Source organism: Aquarana catesbeiana, linkage group LG01 (genome assembly GCF_042186555.1).
Source record: "Aquarana catesbeiana isolate 2022-GZ linkage group LG01, ASM4218655v1, whole genome shotgun sequence".
NCBI classification, from domain to species: domain Eukaryota; kingdom Metazoa; phylum Chordata; class Amphibia; order Anura; family Ranidae; genus Aquarana; species Aquarana catesbeiana.
This window is the reverse complement of record NC_133324.1, coordinates 158,437,051-158,463,670: the sequence shown is the minus strand read 5'-3', so window position 1 is coordinate 158,463,670 and position 26,620 is coordinate 158,437,051. Positions and strand designations below refer to the sequence as shown.

The window sequence follows — 26,620 nt, the reverse complement described above, 5'->3', positions numbered from 1 at the left end:
AAATCTATGAACAGGGAAGCAGACAGAAACAAAAACACATTTTTTGAAACATTTAGAAGAGATATAACATCTCACAATGTTGTTGTTTTTTTTTTTATCTGAGCCTTTCTGTCCCAGGAACAACAGCGCCCCCCATTTCTTGTAGAGGAGTCACAGGGACAGAAAGTGATGTAAAATTTCTCCAATGAGAGAAATGAAAAAAAATGACAAAAATGTTTACTTACCCACTCTATGCAACATTTTTTAAAAATGTGTCTGGAATTAGGCTTAAAAAAATATAATTGTACATTTGCATGCTTTTTCCTTATTGTAGGCTAAACTGAACTAATTATGAATCATGTGTCATTCTCAAATTGTAAATATATATCTTTAAAGGTGCCGAATAAAAGAAACTGTGAAGAAACTTCAATGCAAATGACAAGCTGTAAAGTCTTGAATCTGGAAACTGAGGTGTGAACGGTAGGTGAGACTTTTTCTCTTTAACTTATATTTTTTTTCCAGGTTCTAAGATGTCAATAGATGTGTCTACACTTTATCAGTTAATATTCAACCTATGGGTTATGACCTAATATGGGGTGCTATAAACTATTTTCAAAATCTCCAAGTACAGACATATGACACATATGTGACCCATTTACAGAAATGTAGTGTGGACATTACTGCTTGATACTGCAAAAATCATTTCAACTTTATAAGTATGCTGCCATTATTGACTAACTGGCTATGGAAAAAATGTTTGCATAAAAAACAGAGTAGTCCATATTTATCACAATCTATTCTAGTCCCCTGGACACGGCACCCCCCCCCCCCTCCAGCCCATGGCCCACACATGTGATGCCCTCTCTCCAGGAAGTCTAGCCTGAATCATGCCCACTTTCTGGATGGTACTGCATAGATCATGCCTACTTTGTGAGTGGTCCCACCCATTATTATACAGGGGCCATCCCATTATAGCTGTAATGCCCTTTTTTGAATTACTGTACAAGAACAATATCTAAGACAAGGGTGTTCACAAAGTGTTGAAACAGGGCCACACACTGTTAATGTTCACCCTAGTAAAAAAAAAAAAAAACAAAGACTGGCTTCAGCTCAATCTCCTCCCATAAGACACACACCTCTGATGCGTTTCACCCAGATAGGGCTTGATTGTAGAGGACCAGCACCTGGCAGCAATAGTGGGCTATGATTCCAATGGCATTTGAGTGGTGCTATCACCAATATCAGACAAGGGTGTTGCTGTTATCTTGGGATGCAGCCCTGGACACAGCATAATCAGGACTGTCCCAGCAAATCCAGGACAGCTGGCATCTAGGATAGGGAGTGTAAGAAGACACAGGGCCACACAATGAGATTGGAGGAGAAGCGGTTTAGCCTTAAAGTGGCTGTAAACCCAATTTCATCCTTTCTAAACTACTGCCATAGGGGTTATCTATAAGGATATACATGCCTCCTGCATGTATCTTTACCTGTCAAATGTCTACCCTCTGTCTGTTATGAGAGCCTAAAAACTGCATATTCTGTGGGCGGGTCTGTTGTCTGGAGCTCGGTGGGTGGAGTCGTGATGTCAGTAGACTCCCCGTCCACCTCTACACTCCCCTTGTCAATGTGCATTTTCTCCTGTGTATTGCTTACCCTGAACTTCTGCTATGATCTCTAACATCCAGTGAAAAGCCAGGAAAGTAAGCACATGTCTTCAGCATGCCCAATTATGCTGAGGTGTGGAACATCCAATCCTGGCAGAGCTGCAGAAGAAAGGAGTGGGGGAGGGAATTAAAAAATAATGCATGTGTCTTAGGCAAGTGCGCGAGATATGTAAATCACCTGTCACTCACAGCAAGGGGGAGTATTTGACAAAGTTTTTCTTTGTTTGTCAAGATTTATCTCACTGAACAATAAAAGAGGATTGCTCAGAGATGGATTAACTCTTTGTGGCAAGACTGGGCTCAAATGATAGGAAATCTTATACTCTATATTATGACAAAAAAAAAATTTCGGGCTTACATACACTTTAAGCTGCGTAGGGGCTTTTTCACTGTCAGGGCAATAAGGACGTGGAACTCTCTTCCACAATTGGTGGTGTCAGCAGGGAGTATTAATATTTTGAAAAGACTCTAGGACGTGCATCTTAGTGAACACAACATACAGGGATATGGGAAATGATTACTCACATTGACACACATACACCTTCACAGGTTGTACTGGATAGACTATTGTCTTTATTCAACCTTACCTACTATGAAACTGTGATAGTCTAGTCTAGTCAGTACCAATGGCAGTTAGTACAAAAGAGGTTCTGCCTGTAGCTAATCCAAGCATAGCTAAAGAACATTCAAAACCTAAGCATTTTTCAATTCAACAGTAGGGATGAGCCGAACACCCCCCAGTTCGGTTCGCGGCAGAACATGCGAACAGACCAAATTTTCGTGCGAACATGGAAACCCCGTTAAAGTCTATGGGACTCAAACGTGTAAAATCAAAAGTGCTAATTTTAAAGGCTAATATGCAAGTTATTGTCATAAAAAGTGTTTGGGGGCCTGGGTCCTGCCCCAGGGGACATGTATCAATGCAAAAAAAAGTTTTAAAAATGGCCGTTTTTTCAGGAGCAGTGATTTTAAAAATGCTTAAAGTGGAGGTTTGCTGAAAAAAAAAATATTAAAAGCCAGCAGCTACAAATACTGCAGCTGCTGACTTTTAGTATATGGACACTTACCTGTCCAGGGAGCCTGCGGTGTCGGCAGCCGAAGCCGATCCATCCTTCAGCTCTCGGCTGCTGCCGCCGCCATCCTCGGTGAGGGAATAAGGAAGTGAAGCCGTGTGGCTTCACTTCCTGGTTCCCTACTGCGCATGCGCGAGTCACGCTGCACGTCCTCTCAGGTCCCTGCTGTATTCTGTGTCTCACAGAATACAGCGGTGGAGGAGGACAGAGTAGGCGGCGGAAGTGGCGTAGGTCACCGCAATCACCGCGATGATCTATGCCAGGAAGTGGGAGCAAATACCTGTTTTAGACAGGTATCTGCTCCCTCCTCCCCCCTGAAAGGTGCCAAATGTGACACCGGAGGGGGGGAGGAATCCAAAAAGTGGAAGTTCCATTTTTGGGTGGAACTCCACTTTAAAGTGAAACAATAAAAGTGTAATATTCCTTTAAATATAGTGCTTGGGGGGTGTTTATAGTATGCCTGTAAAGTGGCGCATTTTTCCCATGTTTAGAACAGTCCCTGCACAAAATGACATTTCTAAAGGAAAAAAAGTAATTTAAAACTGCTTGCGGCTGTAATGTAATGTTGCGCCCCCCCCCCCCCCCCAGCCCATTACCAGGCCCTTTGGGTCTGGTATGGATATTAAGGTGAGCCCCGCACCCAAATTTAAAAAAAAAAGGTGTGGGGCCCCCAGGCCCTATATACTCTGAACAGCAGCAGTATACAGGTGATCCCCAGGTTAAAAATAAGATAGGGACTGTAGGTTTGTTCTTAAGTTGAATCTGTTTGTAATTTGGAACAGGTACATTTTGTAAGTGTATTTCCACTTGTAACATTTGTTTTGCTGTCTCTGCCCCTGTTCAGAAGATTTCACCTCACTTTCTGTCCCAATGACAATTGGATTTTGAAAATTTTGGCTTATTAGGGAAACAAGGATTGGTGATAAAGCATCAGTGGGGAGCCACCTTTTTCCCATATTAACTCTCACAGGAGAGAATTTCCCTTCCTATGGGTAGATTTCCTCTCACTTCCTGTTGTCTCCCTCTGTTTCTAAGTAGGAGTCGTTTGTAAGTCGGATGTTTGAAAATAGGGGACTGCCTGTATATACTATACGGCCTGCCCTATACACTCTGCAGAAAATTGGGCCTTAGGTGTTGGTGGTATCAGAACACTGTAAGCAACAGTTACTCTTGGTGGGTGCTGGAACGGGCCCTGCTGTGAAATATTATATCAAGAATTGTAATTACATGACCCTGTTAAACAGGGGAACAAAAATTGGGCCTTAGGCGGTGGTGGTGGTGCCACAACACTGCAACCCCTGATAGATACTCTTGTTGAGTGCAGGAACGAGCCCTGCTGTTAAATATTTTATCAAAAATTGTAATTTCCCACCCCTGCTAAACAGGGGCAAAATAATTGGGCCTTAGGCAGTGGTGGTGGTGCCACAACACTGCAACCCCTCACAGATACTCTTGTTGAGCGCAGAAATGAGCCCTCCTGTTAAATATTTGATCAAAAATTGTAATTACGTGCCCCTGTTAAAAAGGGGCAGAAAAATTGGGCCTTTAGTAGTGGTGGTGGTGCCCTGAACCAAAAATATTCTTAGAAGCTATCATCATGAAAATTGAGGAGGAATAGGATAGTCACTCAGCATAATAGGATAGTCACTCAGCATATGCAGTCTTCAAGGGATCCCACATCCATAGAAAAATAATTTGCTTAGATCACCATCAGATGCTTGGTAGCTGGTGATCCAAGACTGATTCATTTTTATGAATGTGAGCCGATCAAAAGAGTCTGTGGACAGGCGCACTCTGTGATCGGTTACAAAGCCTCTGCTGAATGTGCGTTCAGAAAGAATTCTGGATGCAGGACAGGTCAGTAGCTCAATTGCATATTCAACAAGCTCTGGCCAGTGGTCCATCCTCAAGACCCAATAACCCAGTAGATGTTCTGGTGGAAAGGTCTCCAAGTCTAAACTTGCCCCTAGATATTCCTGCACCATGTAATTCAGACGCTGGCGATGGTTGCTAGAACCGATCAGACCTGGGCACTGAGGACTGAAGAATTGCCTGAAGGCATCGGTCAGCCGGCCACCTTCTCCACAGCTCTTTCTGTGACTGAACGAAGCCTCAGCAACACGTTGTTCAGCACCAGGAAATTGAACCTCCCAGGCTCTGGAAATACATTGCACAAACCTTTCTGAAAGGCCTCCCGAAGATGTTTCAGACCTCTGCTCCCTCTGCGAAGGCTGGATAAGTTCTGCAACCTTACCCTTGTAACGTGGATCAAGAAAGGTTGTCAGCCAGTAATGATCCCTCTCCTTGATACCACGAATCCTAGGGTTCTTTCACTGGCTTTGCAGGATCAGGGAGGCCATGCAGCGTAGGTTTGCAGAGGCATTCGATCCTGAGTCCTCTGGGTCACTAAGGATCACAGGATCCTCAACCACCTCCTCCCAGCCACATACAACTCCATGGGTTTCTGGGGACTGCAAACGATCCCTTGAAGACTGCGGCTGATGCTGAGCGTTATCCTCCACCTCTATGCTGACACAATTCTCCTCCTCCTCCTCTTCTTCTTCCTGTGTGATCAGCGGGCCTGCAGGAATACTAATATCTGGATAAAGGGGGCCTTGAGAGGTAAGGAAGTCCTCCTCTTCCTCCCGCTGTTCTGCCTCAAGTGCCCTGTCCATTATTCCATGAAGTGTGTGCTCCAACAGGAAGACAAAAGGGACAGTATCACTGATGCATGCACTGTCACTGCTCACCATCCTCATGCCCCCTCAAATGGTGACAGGACAGTGCATGCATCCTTGATCAGTAGCCACTGGCGTGGTGAAAAAAAAACCAAGCTCCCCTGACCCTGTCCTGGTGCCATACTCACACAGGTACTCATTGATGGCCCTCTTCTGTGTGGGCAGCCACTGCAGAATTGCCAACGTTAAGTTCCACCTGGTGGGCATGTCACAAATGAGGCGGTTCTTAGGCAGGTTGCATTCTCTTTGAATGTCAGCCAGCCGAGCACTGGCATTATATGACTGGCGGAAATGACCACAGACTTTCCTGGCCTGCCCCAGGAGATCCTGTAAGCCAGGGTACCTGCTCAAGAACTGCTGCACCACCAAATTCAGGACGTGAGCCAAACAGGGAACATGGGTCAAGTGTCCCTGTTGGAGTGCGGAGAGGAGGTTGGTGCCATTGTCGCATACAACCATTCCTGGCTGAAGCTGGCACAGCGTCAACCACCTCTGAGCCTGCCCCTGCAGAGCTGACAGAATCTCTGCCCCAGTGTGGCTCCTGTCCCCTAAGCAGACCAACTCAAGCACCGCATGGCATCTTTTTGCCTGAGTGCTTGCGTAGCCCCTTGAATGCCTACGGAGCACCGCTGGTTCAGAGGACAAATCTGCAGAGGAAGAGGCCATAGAGAGACGAGAGAGCTGTGGCAGAATCACCACTAGCATTTTGGAGGTGTGGTGGCGGAACAAGCTCCGACAATACTGAACCCTGTCCTGCATCCTTCCCAGCTGCCAGCAGAGTTACCCAGTGTGCCGTGAAAGTAAGGTAACATCCCTGTCCATGCCTGCTGGACCATGATTCAGCAGTAATATGCACCTTACTGCTGACTGCCCTGTCCAACAAGGCCAAGACATTGCTTTCCACATGCTTGTAGAGAGCCGGAAAGAAATGGCGTTTGGGAACCTGCCACTGAGGTACCGCACATTCCACAAATTCACGAAAGGGGGCAGAGTCTACCAGCTGAAAAGGCAGCAGTTGCAGTGCTAGAAATTTGGCCAAGCTAGCATTCAGATGCTGAGCATGTGGATGGCTGGGACCGAATTTCTTTTGACGGTTTAGCAACTGGGGTAGGTAAATTTGCCTGCTGAAATCCGATGTTGGTGTACCGCTAGCAGATTGGCTGCAAGTACTTGGGACACCTATTTCTATACCTTCATCCCTCTGAGTGCAGGTTTCTGAGAGGACTGGTGGTATAGTGGGGTTGGAGATCCCAGGTGATGAGGAGCAAGATCTGCCTTGTTCTTTGATGTGGGTCCTTTAAGTGCTGTTGCCAATGGACTGCACGGGAGGTTGTCATATGTCTGGTCAAGCATGTGGTGCCCAAGCGGCTGCTGTTTTGGCCACGCATGATACGCTTCAGACATATGTTGCAAACAGCAATGGTGCGATCTGCTGCACACATGTCAAAAAAGGCCCACACCAAAGAACTTTTCAAAATATGCAGGGAGTCAGCAGCGTCCTGGCCCTGCTTATCTCTGTGGTGTGATGCAATATGGTGGCTGTCCTTAAACTGCCCCCTGGAGGGCATCCTACCTCATTGGAGATGTGCCTCCTCCTCCTCTCTTCTATCAGGCACCCAAGTTGAGTCAGTGACCTCATCATCCCCTCCCTCCTCATCACTGGAGCAAACTTGGCAGTATGCTGCAGCTGGGGAAACATGACTGCCTTCTTGGGCACCCCCTCTCTCTAGGCTGACGTTACAGCATGTCCGGAAGGCCACCAAGGTTTCTTGACCTTCTTGGGCACCCCCTCTCTCTAGGCTGACGTTACTCCTTTCCTCAACCTGGGTAACATCATCGGAGCCTTCAAATCACTGTGCATCCTCCTGCAGCATGTACCCGACACTGTGGTCGAATAGTTTGGGGGACTCCTCTGTGCATGATGGTGGGGCTAGGGAAGGAGTGACTGCTGACATGGAGCCAATGGAATAGGCCGCTTTGGCAGCTGCATTGGCAGGCAAACTACTCTGAGCCTGGGTGACAGAGGATGAGGAGGATGAGGACGGCTTTGTTATCCATTCCACCAACTCTTCTGCATGTTATGGCTCAATAACACGGCCAGCTGCAGGAAAAAAGGACAAGCGTGCCCCACGGCCATGTGCTGAGGGTTCACCGTGTCCACGACCAGCACTGTCGACTGTAGACACAGAGCCTGCTTGCCCTCTTTTAGTGGCCTGTGAGCGTCTGCCTCTCCTTGGTGGCCTTCCGGACATGCTGTAAATTTTGTTTAGCAAAAATTCCTACACTGTATTGTGTACTGTGTACACCACCAGGAAAGTAGTAGCAACTGCACTAGGGGTGCACGGTACTGTGTACACCAACAGAAGTGTAATAACAACTATGGGTGCACTGTATGTATTGTGTACATCACCAGGAAAGTAGTATCAACTGCACTAGGGGTGCATGGTACTGTGTACACCAACAGAAGTTTAATAACAACTATGGGTGCACCGTATGTATTGTGTACACCACCAGGAAAGTGGTAGCAACTGCACTATGGGTGCACGGTACTGTGTATACCAACAGTAGTGTAATAACAACTATGGGTGCACTGTATGTATTGTGTATACCACCAGGAAAGTAGTAGCAACTGCACTAGGGGTGCACGGTACTGTGTGCACCAACAGAAGTTTAATAACAACTATGGGTACACTGTATGTATTGTGTACACCACCAGGAAAGTAGTAGCAACTGCACTAGGGGTGCACGGTACTGTGTACACCAACAGAAGTGTAATAACAACTATGGGTGCACTGTATGTATTGTGTACACCACCAGGAAAGTAGTAGCAACTGCACTATGGGTGCATCAACAGAAGTTTAATAACAACTATGGGTGTACTGTATTGACCACCAGGAAAGTATGAGCAACTGCACTATAGGTGCACAGCACTGTATACTGAGTACAACGCCTGAAGTATATTAGAAACAGTACACCAGGAACGGCCTGCAGTCAGATATAGCTAAACTGGATACAGTGTATATATATATATATATATATATATATATATATATATATACACACACAAGACTATCTGTATATGTATTAAATACACTGAAGCTAATTGAATCACCTGCCTGCCTGAAGTATATTAGAAACAGTACACAAGGAACGGATTGCAGTCAGATCTAGCTAAACTGGATACAGTGGATATGTATATCTATATCTATCTATCTATCTATCTATCTATCTATCTATCTATCTATCTATCTACACGAGACTGACTGTATATATATATTAGATACACTGCAGCTAACTGAATCACCTGCCTGCCTGAAGTATATTGGAAACAGTACGCCAGGAACGGCCTGCAGTCAGATCTAGCTAAACTGGATACGGTGGATGTATATATATATATATATATATATATATATATATATATATATATATATATATATATATATATATATATATACACACATACATATACACATATATGGACTGCAGTCAGATCTAGCTAAACTGGAGATTATATATATATATATATATATATATATATATATATATATATACACACACGAGACTGACTGTATATATATATATATATTAAATACACTGCAGCTAACTGAATAATCTGCCTGCCTGCCCAATCTAAATGACACTCTCTCTCCGTCCACGCCAACGACACACTACACAAGGCCAAAGTGTAGGCGGCCTTATATATAGTGGGGTGTGGACTTAGTCCCCCTGAGCCATGATTGGTAAAAGGCACCCTACCTTTGGCCAATTATGGCTCTCTTAGCTGAGGGCGCTGTGATTGGCCAAAGCATGCAGGTCATGGTGCATGCCTTGTCCAATCGTCATACAGCAATGCACTGCGCTCCCGCAGTGCATTACGGGCCATTACGCGCCGCTCTAATTTGGCGCAAACGACCCATAATGTTCACGAACAGCCAATGTTTGACCCGCACAGAAAGCTCATCCATATTCAACAGTAGCGATAAGTGAACCAGGAATATGAGGAGATGTTTGCCCCAAATACACCTGGGGGTAAGCCAATCCATTAAAGTAAATTCTGTTCTTGGACTGCCTCTGCCCCCTCATTAAATGGGCCAATGAAAGTTTGCCTAATAACTAGAGCATAAATAAAAACCCATGAGGAAGTGCATGTGTCATAGTGACATTACCACGCTGATTTGGACTTTAATAAGTCCTTGGATAAATGTCTCAAAATAAACAGCACTCTGGAATTGAAAGCAGGGTGTAGAAGTAAGATAAGGGTTCTGATTGCTAGTTTACTTTAATGATGGTAGCGATGCATATCATTTGCCCTGTGAGCATAGAGTTAGATATGGCCCATCATATCACTTATATCATTTATCACTGCTACCACAAAGGGCCTTCTGTATGAAGGTGCCTGAAATAATAACTAGCTATATTTCTGCAAAAACCAAGAATTAGACAGATAGTTCATTCAGATGCTTTCAAAACCCAGAAAAGACGCAGGAAACTGCTTTGGTGCTACTGTTTCAGTAGATTCTGGTTAATTGTATAAATGTAGCTATAAAGGTAGGGAAACCTACATTCTATACCAAGTTCTAAATTGGATGTGTGAACTAGAGCAACATTGCATTTAGATTAGTGGCAGCGAATTAAAATGATATAAACAAGATCTATTTGTATAGATTCAAATAATGAAGAGTATATGGGTTAAGTAATCATTCTATATTAAAGTGTTCCAAACCTGATTCTGACGCATGTCTCAGCCCTCACTAAATAACAACTGGACCCCCAATAACTGTACAGCCTCATGCACACTGGCATTTTTGTTCCTGCCTCTAAATGCCCCTGCAAGTTAGCCTATTTGCACACATAGGTGTTTAGAGAGGTTTAGAGGCAGGAGTGTTTAGAGGCAGAAAAAAAAACCCCACAGCCAGTGTGTCTAGGAGAAGCAGCGTTTTAGCAGAAAAAATGCATGACGCGTCTAAACACGTGTAAATGTGTTTAAACAATCCTAAGCACTAGGTATGTTTATTATTATTATTATTTAAGGTACTTATATAGCGCTGTCAATTTACGCAGTGCTTTACATATACATTGTACATTCACATCGGTCCCTAACCTTACAATCTAAGGTCCCTAACACACATTCATATACTAGGGCCAATTTAGACAGAAGCCAATTAACCTACCAGCATGTCTTTGGAGTGTGGGAGGAAACAGGAGTACCCGGAGAAAACCCACACAGGCACAGGGAGAACATGCAAACTGCAGGCAGGTAGTGTCGTGGTTGGGATTCAAACCAGCGACCCTTTTTACTGCTAGGCGAGAATGCTACCCACTACACCACTGTTTAGCGCCTGAGCGTTAATTAATTTCAATGACCAGAATAAATTATTATTCTGTCCAATTAAATGAATTAATGCCCAAGCGTTGGGCGTGCCTAAATGTGTTAGAAGTGTTTACAAACTTCAATCGTATTTTCTGCCAAAACTTTGCTGCCAGGCAGAAAGGAGGGTTAGCAAAACGTCCAGTGTGCATGGGACCTACATGTTCTTATTGGACTGAATTTCAACCATTAAGACATGATTGCAATAAAAACATCTCATTGTATTTGAATGATGTGATATCACATTTCCTGACTGGTGTGGTCCCTGCAAATGAAATCTGAAATTGATATTCCCAAACCTGGTAAAATGGGAGCTGTGGATTTGTTACTACATGGAAGGATCAGATCAAAAAATTGTATAAAAATTACTAGTTTGAGTTTGCTAGACAAAACCTTGGGGTTTCCCCTACCTCTCTGCTACCTCGTATGCCTACACACAGACCTCAAATGCAGCAGTGTAACTCAGTACAGATAAGTGGCAGCAAAATGAACTTAAATGCTGTCCAACGGAGAGCTGGGCATTGGGACACAGATCCATTCTGTATCTCAGGTTCATGTGGGGATATAAGTTAGGAGGAGTATAGGACACAAACATCCCTACTATTTGCAATGCTTGGCTTTATGGACACTTTAAGCCAAAGATACATTTAAATATACCTTTACCACCCAGTGCTCCTGTGTACCCATCTATTACAACATTTTCAAATAAGCTACCACGGGGGTTGCCTTATGAATGTTGAAGCAAAGAAAAATGTCCCCGAAGTGTAACTGTTTTCTATAGCAATAAAACTACTATTTTTATTTATTTATTTTTTTCATGAATTGAGGACGAGTAAAAGATTAGAGATTTTATTTCTTGTGAGAATAAATGTCATCTATGCCCTCCAATGCCTGTGTGGGCTACAATATGGTGGTCACACACAGAGACAGCTGAAAAAAACATATAGCAGAACACATTCAAAATATGAAATAGGTTGATAAAAATATCATAGTGTGTCGTCGAATTAAAGAAAAGTACATAATAAGTATCCAATGTCACTACAGTTTTGGGGCATTGATAGTGGTTTTTCTCATTAAGGGGTTCAAATAGAGCAAGGAACCTGTCTAAAAAAGATATGCAATGGATCTATGACCTTTAAATGTTTATGCCCTCATGGTCTCAATGTAGATGTTGATATATATTGTTTTATTAATGATTTTTTTTTTTTTTGTGCAATAGTTTTTATTGGATTTCAAACAATACAAATAGACACAATGAAACAACTTTGCTGTCTCATTTTTGCAGACAATAAAACACAAATCCTAACTGGTTGGTATAAGCAGCCCTGCATTTAGACCTTGCTGCCCTGGGCACACCTAAATAATAACACATTTGGGCGCAATTTCCTCTCTTTGTATTATGCAATTATTTTCTAGCTAGTCTAGAAGCAGGCTGTCTGCCTATAATTTTTGAATGTACAGACCAACAAGCCAGAGAAAGGAGAGATAGTTTATGTTTCTTTTAAAGACCCATTCAGAAGGTGCATGCTTTTATCTGTATAATGCATGCCCACAGGTTGTGTAGGGACAATGCGATGAATTGTTACAATGCATCAAACTGTTTACCTTTTTTCTATATTTTTTTTAACTATATTGAAATTTCACAAAATGATATTTCATTTAACTCTATGCTCTGCAGCACATCACAATGTGCTGTGATGTATCACAAAATGCTGCATAAAAATACAGCCAAGATTACAGAAAGAATAAAACAAAGCAAGGGGAAAACTATTACTTTGTAAATGTTTATGTTTAGTACTGCCCCCTCCATACCTGCTGCCCTAGGCACAGGCCTGCAACTGCCATTTTGGTAAATACAGCCGTGGGCATGAGGACAGCTCATAGTCTACTTTCCGTTTTCTTTGCACCAATCTTCATAAATCAGCTATTCTGCCTGGACAACTTGGCTCCTACTGCCAAGGCAGACAGCAATGCACTTCCCCTTATTAAGCCTTCAGGGCTCAATTATCTCTGTCCATCAAGCAGAGTTATGACCAACTTCCAAATAATGCACACTTTCTCAAATATTACCAGTCATCCTAGCAGCTAAACCAGCTTGAACTGAAAAATCACTCTAGATCCTAAAAAGTAATAATGTAAGTTATACTGACATTGTTTGGCACAAATTTGGTAGAACATACCCAAGCTAACAAGCTTACAAGTAATTAAATATATCCATTTCTCCGATCACTGGCTTAAGTGTAATGTGTTGCCTTACAGGTCTCAAGTAATGCTCTGCTGATTTCAATCATTCTGCTTGTCTTGTGTCCCTTGCTGGTGTTTTATGCAATGACACAATGCTTTAATGATTGCATATAATGATGTCTGTTGTACTTCACCTAATGGGGCAACGCTCCATTGGTTACCCTGTAATCACATATAGCTCAGCAAGTGTTATCACTTAAAGAAAAAGTATAGTGTATTTTTAGTGAGCACATATTTTATGTCATTATTGGAGTTTTTACATTAAAGAGATTTGTAATCTTCAAATTTTTGCAAGCTTGTTCTTACATAGTCTTACTATAAAGACTGTTATAAATTTGTAGTAAACATTGAGATTTGGTAAAGAATTACTCCCTGGCTCTCTTAACAGCGGTTGAGATAAGATATCTCATAAGGAAAGTACTATTTTTATTGAGTTGGCTGACTCATAGATGTGCATTGTGAGAAGGAGCAGTAAAGTACAATCATTATGTAGCACTGCAAAGAAAAATAGGTTGTTCGCTTTGCAAAGGAATTTCCACTTAGTTTAGGGAATGAAATGAAGTTCTGCTGACTCCCATCATCCAATCCAAAATATAGTTGTTTTCTTTTGTTTTTTTTTCCTTGCACATGATCAGGAATTTTTTGCAAAGTGAATTTTCATCATATTCACTAAGCTAAGGTCTTCTGCAATGTGAATTTTCACTTGCAATGTAAACAGAAGTGAACAGTAAAACATATAGTTAAGATTATTTTGATAAAACTGGTCTGCTTTTCATATTACTGAAAACTCATTGGTGGTGATTTACTAAAGGCAAATTGGCTGTTCACTTTGCAAGGGAGGTTTCTCTTAGCTTATTGAATGGCATGAAAAATCACTTGGCAAAGATTACCCAACCACATGCAAGGAAAATTAAAAAAGAAACAGTATTTTTGCTTGCACATGATTGGATGATAGAAGTAAGCAGGGCTTCGGCTCATTCACCAAGCTATGAGAAATTTCCCTCCAGCGTGGTGGGCTCTCCTGTAATATTTGGTAATGGTATTCTAGATTGCTCTGTGTTTGTGTGGGGAAAAGGGGGATGGGAGCTGTGTGCTTGTCTACTGATTGAAATGTATGCCTGTCTATTGATCAGTTTTTTCTGTCATGTAGTTTTCCATCCTGCAATGCAAAGCACTTGAAGTGAGCAGGGTGAAGCAGGCATTGACACCAGCTTATGGGCAGGTGGAACAAAAGCAATTCGGGCAGGATTTTCTAACTTGCTTAATCAACTGTTCCTCCCAAGCAATATGATTCACCAGTCTCAAAGACATACTGTAAGATTGCCTAGACCACTCATACGAGTAGCTTAAGCTCCATTATGCCCTCACTGACTACTATGGCGGTTTTTCACAATGGGTAGGACAGTGGCTAAGTAGTTAGCACTTCTGCCTAGCAGCACTATCAGAATCATTGGCTGGAATCCCAACCACAACATTACCTGGCTGCATGTTTTCCCTGTGTCTGCGTGGGTTTCCTCCATGTACTCCGGTTTCCTCCCACATTCCAAAGACATGCTGATAGGTTAATTGGCCCCTGTCTAAATTGGCCCTAGTATGCGTATGAATGTGAGTTAGAGACCTTGGATTGTAAGCTCCTTGAAGGCAGGGACTGATGTAAATGTAAAATATATGTAAATTGATGGTACTATATAAGTACCTATAAAAAATAATGGTTCTGTTCACCCAAATCTAGCATTTCAGTACATCTGAATCACCTATTACCATGTTATATCTCTGGGATATGAGTGGCATCCCTAAATGTTTTAGATTAGGTCTGACCACACTGATCTGACCACAGTCTTGCTGAAAGGTGGGCCTCATTGCTCAGATTACCTGCCTTCATAATCTCAGATGAACAAAAAATTCAGCAGAGAGAGTGAAAACCACATCAGTTGGTGCACCAAATTATCAGCTTCATGTATGATAATGGAACACCTTCCAACCTGAACTATTATTACAATGGGCTGTTGCCAGCGCAGGTACACAAAGGCTGTTTCCAATAAAAGCACTCTACAACATCAAGGGCTAAAAGGTGGAGATAGATTTTGAAAGACAAATTAAGTGTCAAGAGACATTTCACTAATGTGTCCTGCTGGCACGAAGGCTTGCCCCTTCTGTGTTGTGTCGCTCGTACCCACAAGAGAGAAAAGCTACAGTTTATGTAGAAGCTAGAAGGTGCCGAGATCTCACTGACAGAGATCCCTGGAGATGAACGGTGCATGGTGATTTTACATTCAACATTACACATAGTTTTGAGTGAACGTTAAGCTTTGTATTTATAAGAACATTTTAACATTTCAATTTTGTTTATTTAATTGAAATTTAATTCACAATGATAATGTTTATCTGTCTCTCCAATAAAGTCCTAAAAGTGATTTTGTGATATCATTTTGTAATGTGCTGCTAATAGTAATCTAAATACAGTATACTCTATGTATATATCCTTAATTGACACATTAAACTATAAATGTATAAAACATGAACACATGTATCTTTGCTGCCATAAATTATTAGAGGTGTTTTGGTCCTCCCTAGGTTTGTCTGTGCACATCACACACATTAAGGATGCCATATGTCCTTGTTTTCTCAGGCTAGACCAATGCATTTCCAGTGCAGGGATTTAACTATTATGATGCAAATTTAGCACTGTATAAAATTAAATTTTCTTGTAAAGTAATATATATATATTTTAGAGTAATTAGAGTGCTAGATGTTCATATTTATACAAAACGTGTTTGGGTTTTTTCGAAAAGGCAAAATGAGGTATTCTATATCAACAAATCAGAGTTCACCTTTCACTGATCTTCCAACAATTCAACAATATTGTTGACATTTGATTGGCTTCTGTAGTTTACTGCAGTTTGCACATCACTGCCATGGCACTATATTACTAAATACACCAATAGCTTTGAATCCTGCTGCTAATCTGTAAGGCCTTGAGGTACATGTGTGGACATGCCGGAAAAGTGCACTGATGAGGCTTGTGGGACTAGCTGGGTGGGTAGGATCTAAGAAAAAAAAAAGGCTTTCTTTTTTTTACCACAGGAAATAAATATGCAGTATTTTTTTCATTTAAACATACAAATGAGGAACTTCACCAAATTAACCCATTCCAAAAATAAATTTCTAATTTTATTCCACCACTTCTAATATTTACAGGGAAAACAAAAGTACAAACACACCAAATGCACTTTACTGGAAGTTTAGTTTGCTTATATTAGCCATAGTAAAATGTATTGGTAAGTGTATATTTGCAATTCTCTGTTACCCTTGCATTACTTTCTTTTCATGTTTGTTTTTATTCATTTTTTTAGGTTTATTTGTTCAACCATGTGTTATCAACTTTGCTGATTTTACAAAATACCATCCTATAGCAAATCATTTTTTTCTTCTTATGAAGGCTTTGGTAGGACTAGAGGTCAATAACAAAGTCAATATAGTACACCAGTTGAAAATACTTAAAGCAGACCTTCCATACCAAATAGGAAGTCCATTTTTGTACAAGCCCTCTGCCTCCCCAACACAGATGGCTTTAAAAAGCAATATGTAGACAAACAGATTGCCTGGAAGAAAAAAATTACTTTACTCAGCACCGCCCTGACATACTTCTGGGAGGCATGGGTGATGTCACTGTGCCTCACCACTACCTCCTGGGATATTTGGGCACTAGAAGTCCTGTGGGAATTGTCCCATGGGTTTTCAAGCTCCTACCTTTGCAGGAAGCTACTGTGCCTCCCGAAAGCATTGACGGCCAGAGCCAAGATACACAATTTTTTTTCTGATTGTTTACAAATGGCTTTTAAAGCCATTTGTGTTGGGTAGGGAGAGGGTTTGCCAATAAAGGGGGCCCTTCATTTAACATGGGGGGTGCATTTTAAGTAGTGAGCTTTGACTATAGTAGGAGTGATAGTCTAATGTTCTCTTTGATATCAGCCTATAGCTACATTAAGTTGCCAAGACTTTCATCAAAAAGGTCCAACAGTCTTCCTAGATGTAAATACAGATGTGCTTGACACTATGTGGGTTCCCCTATTCTCTCAATATCAGGCAGCAGCACTACTGGATTTGTGCATCTGCATTTTAAGCACAATGCACAGTACAAGGCCACAGTAAAACACTTTTCTGAAGCTGAGAAAGATCTATATGACTGAAACATTGAAATCATTGTACCACATAAACCTATATTAGAAATAGTGGATCCCATGGTCTGGTGGGGCAGCTACAATTTCTTCAAGATTAACAGAGAAATGCATAAATATGTCTTATACATGCACCTAATAGATAGTTTGGTGCCCAGTCTGCACTGAATAAAAAGAAATAAAAAAAAACTATTTATCAAACCCAGAGGTTGCTTTAATGGATACCATTCCCTTGCTTTGCTCTAAAAATTTCAAACATTTGTGACATCAATGCTTCCTCTATAGATTTTGCTAAAAAACACATTGCATTCACTTAATCACTGTTATTTTATAGGTGATGAGCCGAACACCCCCGGTTCGGTTCGCACCAGAACTCCCGAACATGTAAAAAGTTTGTAACCGAGTCGCAAACTCTCCTAAAGTCTATGGGACCTGAACTTGAAAAGTCCCCATTTTTGAATTGCTTACTGTGTATGCAAGTTATTGGCTATAAAAAGGGTATGGGGGCCCAGGTACTGCCCGGGGGGACATGTATCAATGCAAAATGTTTTTAAAAAAAACTTTATTATTAAAGGAACAGTGATTTTAATGATGCTTAGGTCCTGAGGGTCCGGTATAGATTTTGGGGGGGCCCCACACCAAACTTTTTTTTTTAAATGGCGTGGGGTCACCCCCAAAATTCATACCAGACCTAAGGGTCTGGTATGGATTTTGAGGGGAACCCCCACACCAAAATGTAAAAAAAAAATGGCGTGGGTGGGGTCCCCTCCAAAATCCATAACAGTCCCTTATCGGAGCACGTAGCCTGGCAGACCAGGAAAGGGAGGGACCAGCGAGCGCCCCCCCCCGAACCATACCAGGCCACGTGAACATGGGGGGTGATTTGGTTGATGTGGACAAGGGCCTCCTTCCCCAACCTGGGCTGTGGTTGTGGGGGTCTGCATGCAGGGGGCTTATTGGAATCTTGAAGCCCCCTTTAACAAGGGGGCCCCCAGATCCCAGCCCTACCTATGTGAATGAGTATGGGATACATAGTACCCCTGCCCATTCACCAAAAAAGTGTCAAAATAAACAGTAGACAGGTTTTTGACAATTCCTATATTAAAAATAAAAAAAGTGTCCCCTGATGTAGATTCATCATCAATCACAATGCCGCCACACCGGCGGACCTGAAAAAAAAATGCTCCACGCACCGTGAAGGCAAACCGCCTATAGGTAAGGGAGGGGCCACCTGGTGATGCCACCTGGTGGCACCGCCCCCCTAGTGATGTCACCAACCGATGAACCAGTGCATGCTGGGATGGTGACGTCACAAAGGGTGGTGCCACCTCGTGACATCACAAATGTGGATTCGCCCTTACCTATATAAAAATATTAAAATCTATACCAGACCCAAAGGGCCTGGTATTGATTGGGGAGCGACTCCCATGTAATTTTTTTTCATATTGTTCTATAGACAGCAATGTTTTTTTTTTTTTTCATTCAGCTGTCAGCGGGGAAGCCTGTTGACAGCTAATGACTCATCTGTTGTTAAGGACGCAGCGGCCGGCTTCCCGGCCTGCTCATTAACAACTAGCTATTTACTGTGCCCTGATTGGGCAAAGCCTTGTACCTGACCAGCGGCCAGGTGCAATGCTTCAGCCAACAGGACTTAGAATGTGAAGAAAGAAGTGGCTGCAAACCAGAATAAAAAAAAAGTCCTTTTATTCCTCTTCCATAAAATGAGGGATCACACACCACAGGACAGTAGCAAGTACATCAGGTAGACACCTTTCACACAGTTACGTTGTGCTTATTCAGGTATTTTCCCCTAAGAACTGTGAAGAAATCTGTGAGGGCAGCTTGACAAGATATAGACTGTCATTTAAGACCAGCCAAAAATGTTTTCCTTTAGTTATGGAAAGAGTAGGGAGGGTGGTGGACGAATCACTCCCTTACTTCCTGTCCCAGTGGCCGCCTTTGAAAGTATGGCTGCCACTGGAAAAACAAGTTCTGTTCTTTATACTACAAGAATGGGTTTTTCGTTTTGTCTGTCTCTCTGTTGGAAGCTCCCAATTAGCAATAAAACACAAAAGACAGCAATAAAAACTCTGACCCTTCTCCCACTCTATCCTAACAAAATAAAAAGTTTTAGCTGGAGAAAGGATTTAATACTGCCCATTCATTAATAGCCCAGTATTCCTTCTTTGCTATCCATCATCATTTTTTATCTGCACATTTGATTTTAATAGTTTTTTTACTTGGTGAATCTGAACCTATCTATCCTGATATGAAAGTCCCCCCGAGCATCTATGCAATGGAATCTATTGTACATTGACTGTTTTTCTAAGCATTTACAGAGGATTATGCTACACAGTGGAAGTCAATGCCGAAATACTCTTTATACAACGTATTTTTATGACATCTTAATTACTTAATGCTAGTTTCTTAACATTCTCTTTAAGTCAAATGACAAGAGAGTTCTCTGCTTGGTCTGCTTAAAGAACAAATCCAGTTGGTGAACAATCAAAAAGATACATTAATCTATAGCCTTGATTCATCCCTGGGTGGGTTGCTTTGGCAACCACCCCTGATCCCTTTAAAATATATTTTTTTATAAATGCATTTCAAGAGCTACACCCAGCATGAGCCCAGGTTAAGAGCACGCAGGAGCAGGAAGAAAGACCTCAGCTCACTGCTTTGCTATTATTACAGTGGGATGATGGATGAGGGTGGGGGCACAGTTTTCAAAGCAACACAGAAAATTGTTACCTGTGTGGAAGAGCGGAAATGAAAATTTCTTCTTTACGTGAAGTGTTCTATTTTGCTATGAAATATCGACATGTAAGCTACTTCTTAACCCTCCCAAGGCCAAAAGTAAAATATGTTTGAAAAATGTAGCCTTGATTTAAAAACTGGATAATCATAAGTGCAAATATGCAATTTACATAATTGTATATGATAATAAAAAGTGACTCTGTTGTGCTTGCAATCAATATGCTTCTCTCTTTTATCTTCTATAAGGCAGTGGTCATCAACCCTGTCCTCAGGGCCCACTAACAGGCCAGGTTTTCAAGATAACTGAAATACATCACAGGTGATATCATTTGCTGCTCAGTGATTGCAGTATTCTAGTCTGCATCTCCCCAAGGTAATACATAAAACCTGGCCTGTTAGGTGGCCCTGAGGACAGGGTTGATGACCACTGTTCTAAGGTGTGCTGGAGAAAGTAGTTTGAATCTGATTGGTTGCTAGGAGTAATATAGTTCATTTTACAGGAACGGTGAGGCTGAATTACAAAGTAAAATACACAAGAGCAGGGCTAAACTGCAAAGGAATAACGGGATTGAGTTCCCACACGTGAGAGTGGACATGTTTATATGCAAACACTATCCGATTGCATGCTTGTGTTCAGTGGGTATGATCCTACTTAGATGCATTCTTAAAGATCCAAATAATGCTGCTGTTATGCCCTTGGTTACTATGAGGTGCACCATAAAAGGTGCACACAAAACAAGTTTTAAAAACAAATAAGAATTAAAATAAAGTGACTGAATCACTAATCAAAAAACATGCATACACCAAGGTAAAAGGCAAAGTATAAAACTCCTGTATGGTATGCTTTTGTATGGCAAATTGGAATTACAGGCTAATTCCTAACTATGCTTAAACCTGCTCCAACCCTCTTTTAAATCCTATTCTAACTGTCTCATGAAAGAAAGATGCTTATATTTACCTATTCTGAGAATGCTCCAGGACAGCCCCCAGGAGCAGCTTCTGGGGAGAGATGGGACAGCCAACAATGGATGCCACATAGTAAGGCTATGGGTGACGCCACCACACAGGCATAGCTCCCAACTGTCCCTGATTTTGAGGGACTGTCCCCGATTTTGGAGCAATGTCCCTCTGTTCCTCTTTCCTCCTCATTTGTCCCTAATTTTGGTCTGATCTATATAGTTGTATATCCACCTCAATACAGGGCACTACCTGCCCAAGCCATTTTTCAGCTTTCAGCGCTCATGAATCATGCTGCACTGTAACCATGTGAAATTTTTATCATTTTATTAACACAAATAGAGATTTTGTTTGGTGGTATTTAATCACTCCTGGGTTTTTTATTTTTTCCAAAAAAAAAAAAAAAAAAGACCAAACATTTTGAAAAAAAAAAGTTTTTCTTAGTTTCTGTCAGTAAATTTTGTAAATAAGTAATGTTTCTCCTTCACTGATGGGCGCTGATGAGGCAGCACTGATGGGCACTGATGAGGCAGGACTGATGGGCACTGATGAGGCGGCACTTATGGGCACTGATGAGGCAGCACTGATGAGGAGGCACAAATATGCCACACTTATGGGCACTGATAGGTGGCACTGATATGTGTCACTGATGAGCACTGATAGGCAGCACTGATGGGTGGCACTGGTGGGCACTGGTGGGCACAGAAAGGTGGCACCTGATAGGCAGCACTGATATCTGGCACTTGTGGGCACTGATTGCTGGCAGTGGCATTGCTGGCATTGCTGGCACTTAATTGTAATTAGGGCATTGATGATCAGTGCCCTGATTACATCCCTAGATGTCCTCTGTGAGGGGATGCCACTGATTGGATCTCCTCTCCTCATACCCTGTCAGTGTGAGGTGAGGAGCACCAATTACCAGCATCTACGTGTTTACATGTGACCAGCTGTGTTTGGACACAGCCCATCACATGGTTAAAGAGCCACGGCTCTTTACACAAATCGGGGTCACGCTGTGTCCTAGCAACATGGTGCGGCCGCGATCGCCTGGCTGCGTGCCCCCGGGGGCGCGCGAGAGCTGTCATTCTGGAGGGCCATCATATGACATCCGCCCAGAACGAGAGCCACGCCGCCCAGAGGTCATTTGACAGCCGGCGGGCGGGAAGAGGATATAGAATGCACTTTTTATCTTTCAAAAAGTTTTTCCCACTGCTAAACCTTTCATCCAAATTCTAAATTTTGCATTTGCATTTGTAAATTTTAAAAGCCAATATAAAGGAATCGTAGTGGTAAAAAAAATAAACAAAAAAAAAAAAACCCTTGTGGATTTAATTAACCTTTTTTTTGGTTAATTCTCCTTTAAGGGGGTGTGGCAGGCAGCGTGTCCTATGTCTACATACATTTGGTAGTAGTTGTCCCTCATTCCAATCTCAAAACGTTGGGAGGTATGCACAGGCAATGTAGTTATTGTCGGCAATCTATCCTCTCCCCTAAAGCCGGCCACTGGGTAGATCATGTGACTGGACCAGTGCACCCTCAGAATAGGTAAGTATAAGAATCTTTCTTTCACAGGATAGTTAGAATAGGTTTTATAAAGGAGTTGGGAGCAGGTTTAAAGTGATACTAAAGTCTCAGTTTTTTTTTGTTAAAAATAACAAACATTATATACTCACCTCCTCTGTGCAGTGGTTTTGCACAGAGCAGCCCAGATCCTCCACTTCTTGCTCCCTCTTTGGGTCTCCTGGCCCCTCCCTCCTGTTGAGTGCCTGAGCCGAGCCACAGTTCCCTGTGTCCATTCAGACACAGAGCCGCAGGCCCACCTCCTTTATCTCCTCATTGGCTGACTGACTTTGATTGACAGCAGCGGGATCCGCGCTGCTGTCTCAGCCAATGAGGAGGGGAGTCCCGGGCAGCCGAGACACTCCTGCAACATCACTGGATATAGATGGACCTTTAGGTAAGTATTAGGGGGAGTGAGGGGAGCTGCTGCACACAGAAGGCTTTTTAACTTAATGCACGCATCGCGGGTATCCCCACGGACATCGAGTCCGCAGGACCACACTCAAACTCACAGAGCTCGGGGCAGGCACACGCGCGTGCCCACAGTGCCGCGTCTTAAAGGTGACGTACAGGTACATTAATATGCCTGTACGTGCCATTCTGCCGACATATATCGGCGTGAGCCGGTCGGCAAGGGGTTAGCAAAAATGTTGGAATTCCACTTAGTGTATGTACGATTTTCCATTGAATACTGTATTCCAAGCATGGAATTTTGAACTCTGACTGATGGTTCAAATTCTGTGAAAAGATTCACAAATTTACAGTTCATTATTGCGTTTTAAGAAATAAATTGGATATAAATGAAAATTGTGAGCAGGCCAGGTTTTTATTGTAGAAGAGGCACAGAATGTCTCTTCTGCAATAAAACAAACTTATCTGCCTGTGTGCAGTCTCCTTCAGAATGTACATTGAGTTGTGCATGCACAGCTCAGTGTACATTCTTGACACACCTTGGCACCAGAATAAATTAACTCCGTTACAAATTTGTGGAATTGATATCATTCCAAGATGGCTGAGGCTCTCAAACCCAGAAGAAGCCATGGAGAAGATCTCAGGGCTGGTGAGAAAGTGAGTAGGTGAGTTTTTGCAGACTTTAGTTCTGCTTTAGGTGCTTTTACAATCTCATTTAATTAAAAGAGAAGTATGGGAATCTTTTTTTCTTCAAGATCATACTTACCTAGGTGGATGTAGCATCGGTCCGATGCTGCATCTGTCCCCTGCCGACTGTAATGCCCCGTACACACGGTCGGATTTTCCGATGGAAAATGTCCGATCGGAGCGTGTTGTCGGAAATTCCGACCGTGTGTGGGCTCCATCGGACATTTTCCATCGGATTTTCCGACACACAAAGTTGGAGAGCAGGAGATAAAATTTTCCGACAACAAAATCCGTTGTCGGAAATTCCGATCGTGTGTACACAAATCCGACGGACAAAGTGCCACGCATGCTCAGAATAAATAAAGAGATGAAAGCTATTGGCCACTGCCCCGTTTATAGTCCCGACGTACGTGTTTTACGTCACCGCGTTCAGAACGATCGGATTTTCCGACAACTTTGTGTGACCGTGTGTATGCAAGACAAGTTTGAGCCAACATCCGTCGGAAAAAATCCTAGGATTTTGTTGTCAGAATGTCCGAACAAAGTCCGACCGTGTGTACGCCCTATTAGACTGAGAACCAAGCAATCAAACACCACTAATTGCTCGGTGCTTACAGCTCCTGTCAGTCACCTGCTCTCTGCTTGGCCCCCACATGCTCACTGGAGTGCTGGGCTGTGGAGGAGGCAGGAGCGGCCAGCTCAGGCTCTCAGTGGCTCGCTAAGAGGCTGAGCTGGGTGACCGTCCAGGTATGTGGGTGGATCCTGACCATATGGTCGCAAAATTTCCAGAGCCTGGACCGGCTTCGTGATGTCAGCCGACAGCAGGCTTTAGTCCGCTGTTTTCTGAAAATGGATCACAGGAGTGCAGAACAAACTGCACTCTTGTGATCCACAGGAGAATTACAACCAAATGAGCTTTCGCTGTACTTCTCCTTTAAAGCCAGGTGCACTTGACAGTTTTACTTCTATATAGTGTGTGCATTAAATAATTCTAAATGCAGTTAGATTGTCCCCAAAACATTGGGATGACATTTTTAGGTACACCACAGCAAACCACCTTTGTTAGTAAATTCTGCACATATTTCCTATAAAATTATCATGCTTATCATAAACAAATGATGAATTCCAGCAGCACAGTTTTTGCTCATCCTTGTAGCATGGTTGAGCGATGGGTATGCACAACATTACACATTGAACATTGTGCTTTCTCCTAATGGTCAGTTATCCAAATTTTGACATCGTGGGAAAATATCAATGGTAAGTTTTGGTATTTTTTTCTTTAAACAGCGAGGAGGAACTGTGTCTTTTCCTAACCCATAAAAAATGCATATTGAGACAGATATTAATGACAAAACAGTATTACAGTAGTCCTGTTTGTCAACTGATCACTAAAATGACAACGATCATCTGACATACAACCCATATGTTCCTCTCACAGCTCACCACTGCAATGATCACTTTTAGAAATGAATCGGGCAAAGAAGTGATAGCGGTGGAGACCCTAGGTGTGACATTGCAACAGTGAATACCAAGAGTCTTTACACGTATGCCCTGTACACACGGTCGGACTTTGTTTGGACATTCCGACAACAAAATCCTAGGATTTTTTCCGACAGATGTTGGCTCAAACTTGTCTTGCATACACACGGTCACACAAAGTTATCGGAAAATCCGATCGTTCTAAACGCGGTGACGTAAAACACGTACGTCGGGACTATAAACGGGGCAGTGGCCAATAGCTGTCATCTCTTTATTTATTCTGAGCATGCGTGGCACTTTGTCTGTCGGATTTGTGTACACACGATTGGAATTTCCGACAATGGATTTTGTTGTCGGAAAATTTTATATCCTGCTCTCAAACTTTGTGTGTCGGAAAATCCGATGGAAAATGTGTGATGGAGCCTACACACGGTCGGAATTTCCGACAACAAGGTCCTATCACACATTTTCCGTCAGAAAATCCGACCGTGTGTAAGGGGCATTAGACATATTTCAGCAGGACAATCCCACTTTTTAGTACAAACAGTCTACCAGCCCAGTTAAGCATACTCATTTTGAGGGCTAACTCAGCCTTTCTTCAAAAAAGAGGAATTCACAAACAACTGGGAAACTGGCGAGGAACTAACACAAAGCTAGTCAATGTCATCTAATCCTAGGGGACTTTCAGAGAATAACTACCAAGTGTTTTGGACCTTACACCCTGCACACATGACCTAAATGTACATGTAACACAGAAGTTCTCTGTGTTCCTGTTATAACATGCCTGTGCTGCTTGTGCTACTGAACCCTTTAGTAGGGTAAGTCACTGTGGTGTTTGTTGCACAGATGATTATGTTACTGCTCATCCCTATGAGCAATGATATGCCAGGGTTGCCTAGCAACCTGATATAACTCATGGTAAGTGTCTACTTTTATAAGAAAAAAGCCAATAAAGCATATAATCATTTTCATAGAGCATTGAAGCATATCAGATCTTGTACTATTCAACAAAATAACAGTCACTTTAGCATGGTGGTACTTAGCTGATTATATTTAGAGTAAAAATCTAATTACAGCACATGTGCATGTAAATATTCACCAGAATATGCCCCCAAGCTCCTATTGCTATCAGCATGGCAAACATGTAACTACAAATGTGGTTTTGCTCTCTGAGAGTCTGAGGAAAGTCAAGGTATGGATCAAGCCAGAGACATGTTTTTTCATTTTTTGCGCATGTAAAAATTCCAATTTTAAGCCTGAATATGACTTAAACTCCCAAAACATGTATTTTGCGAAAGCAGAGACCCTGTATCAGTGGCGTCGGTGGGGGGGGGCTGACGGGGGCTGGAGCCCCGAGTGCGCCCCCAAAAAGCCCAGAGTCTCAATATTGCTAAATTCATTATTAGCCCCGAGCCATTTACACAGGCAACAGGGAATGATCTCCCGCTCATCCAGCACAACCAATTGACGTACAAAAAGTCCCGCCTCCGTGACCCAGCTCCTATGATGGACGTCCCACTGTGCT

General features: G+C 42.5%; 1 protein-coding gene across 13 annotated transcripts in view; it reads left to right on the top strand.

Annotated features, from left to right (window-relative positions):
* The window catches only part of MEF2C (myocyte enhancer factor 2C), a 363,817-nt gene that overhangs the window by 49,736 nt on the left and 287,461 nt on the right, over positions 1–26,620 (top strand). For 11 of the 13 annotated variants that reach the window (XM_073624480.1, XM_073624490.1, XM_073624487.1 and 8 more), the window contains exon 2: positions 376–459. The exons of 1 other annotated variant lie outside the window; for it this stretch is intronic. The gene's annotated coding sequence lies outside the window, so the exon portion shown is untranslated. Of the gene's footprint in view, positions 1–375; positions 464–26,620 lie in introns of all 13 variants that reach the window. One more of the 13 variants, XM_073624476.1, reaches the window with a different exon arrangement.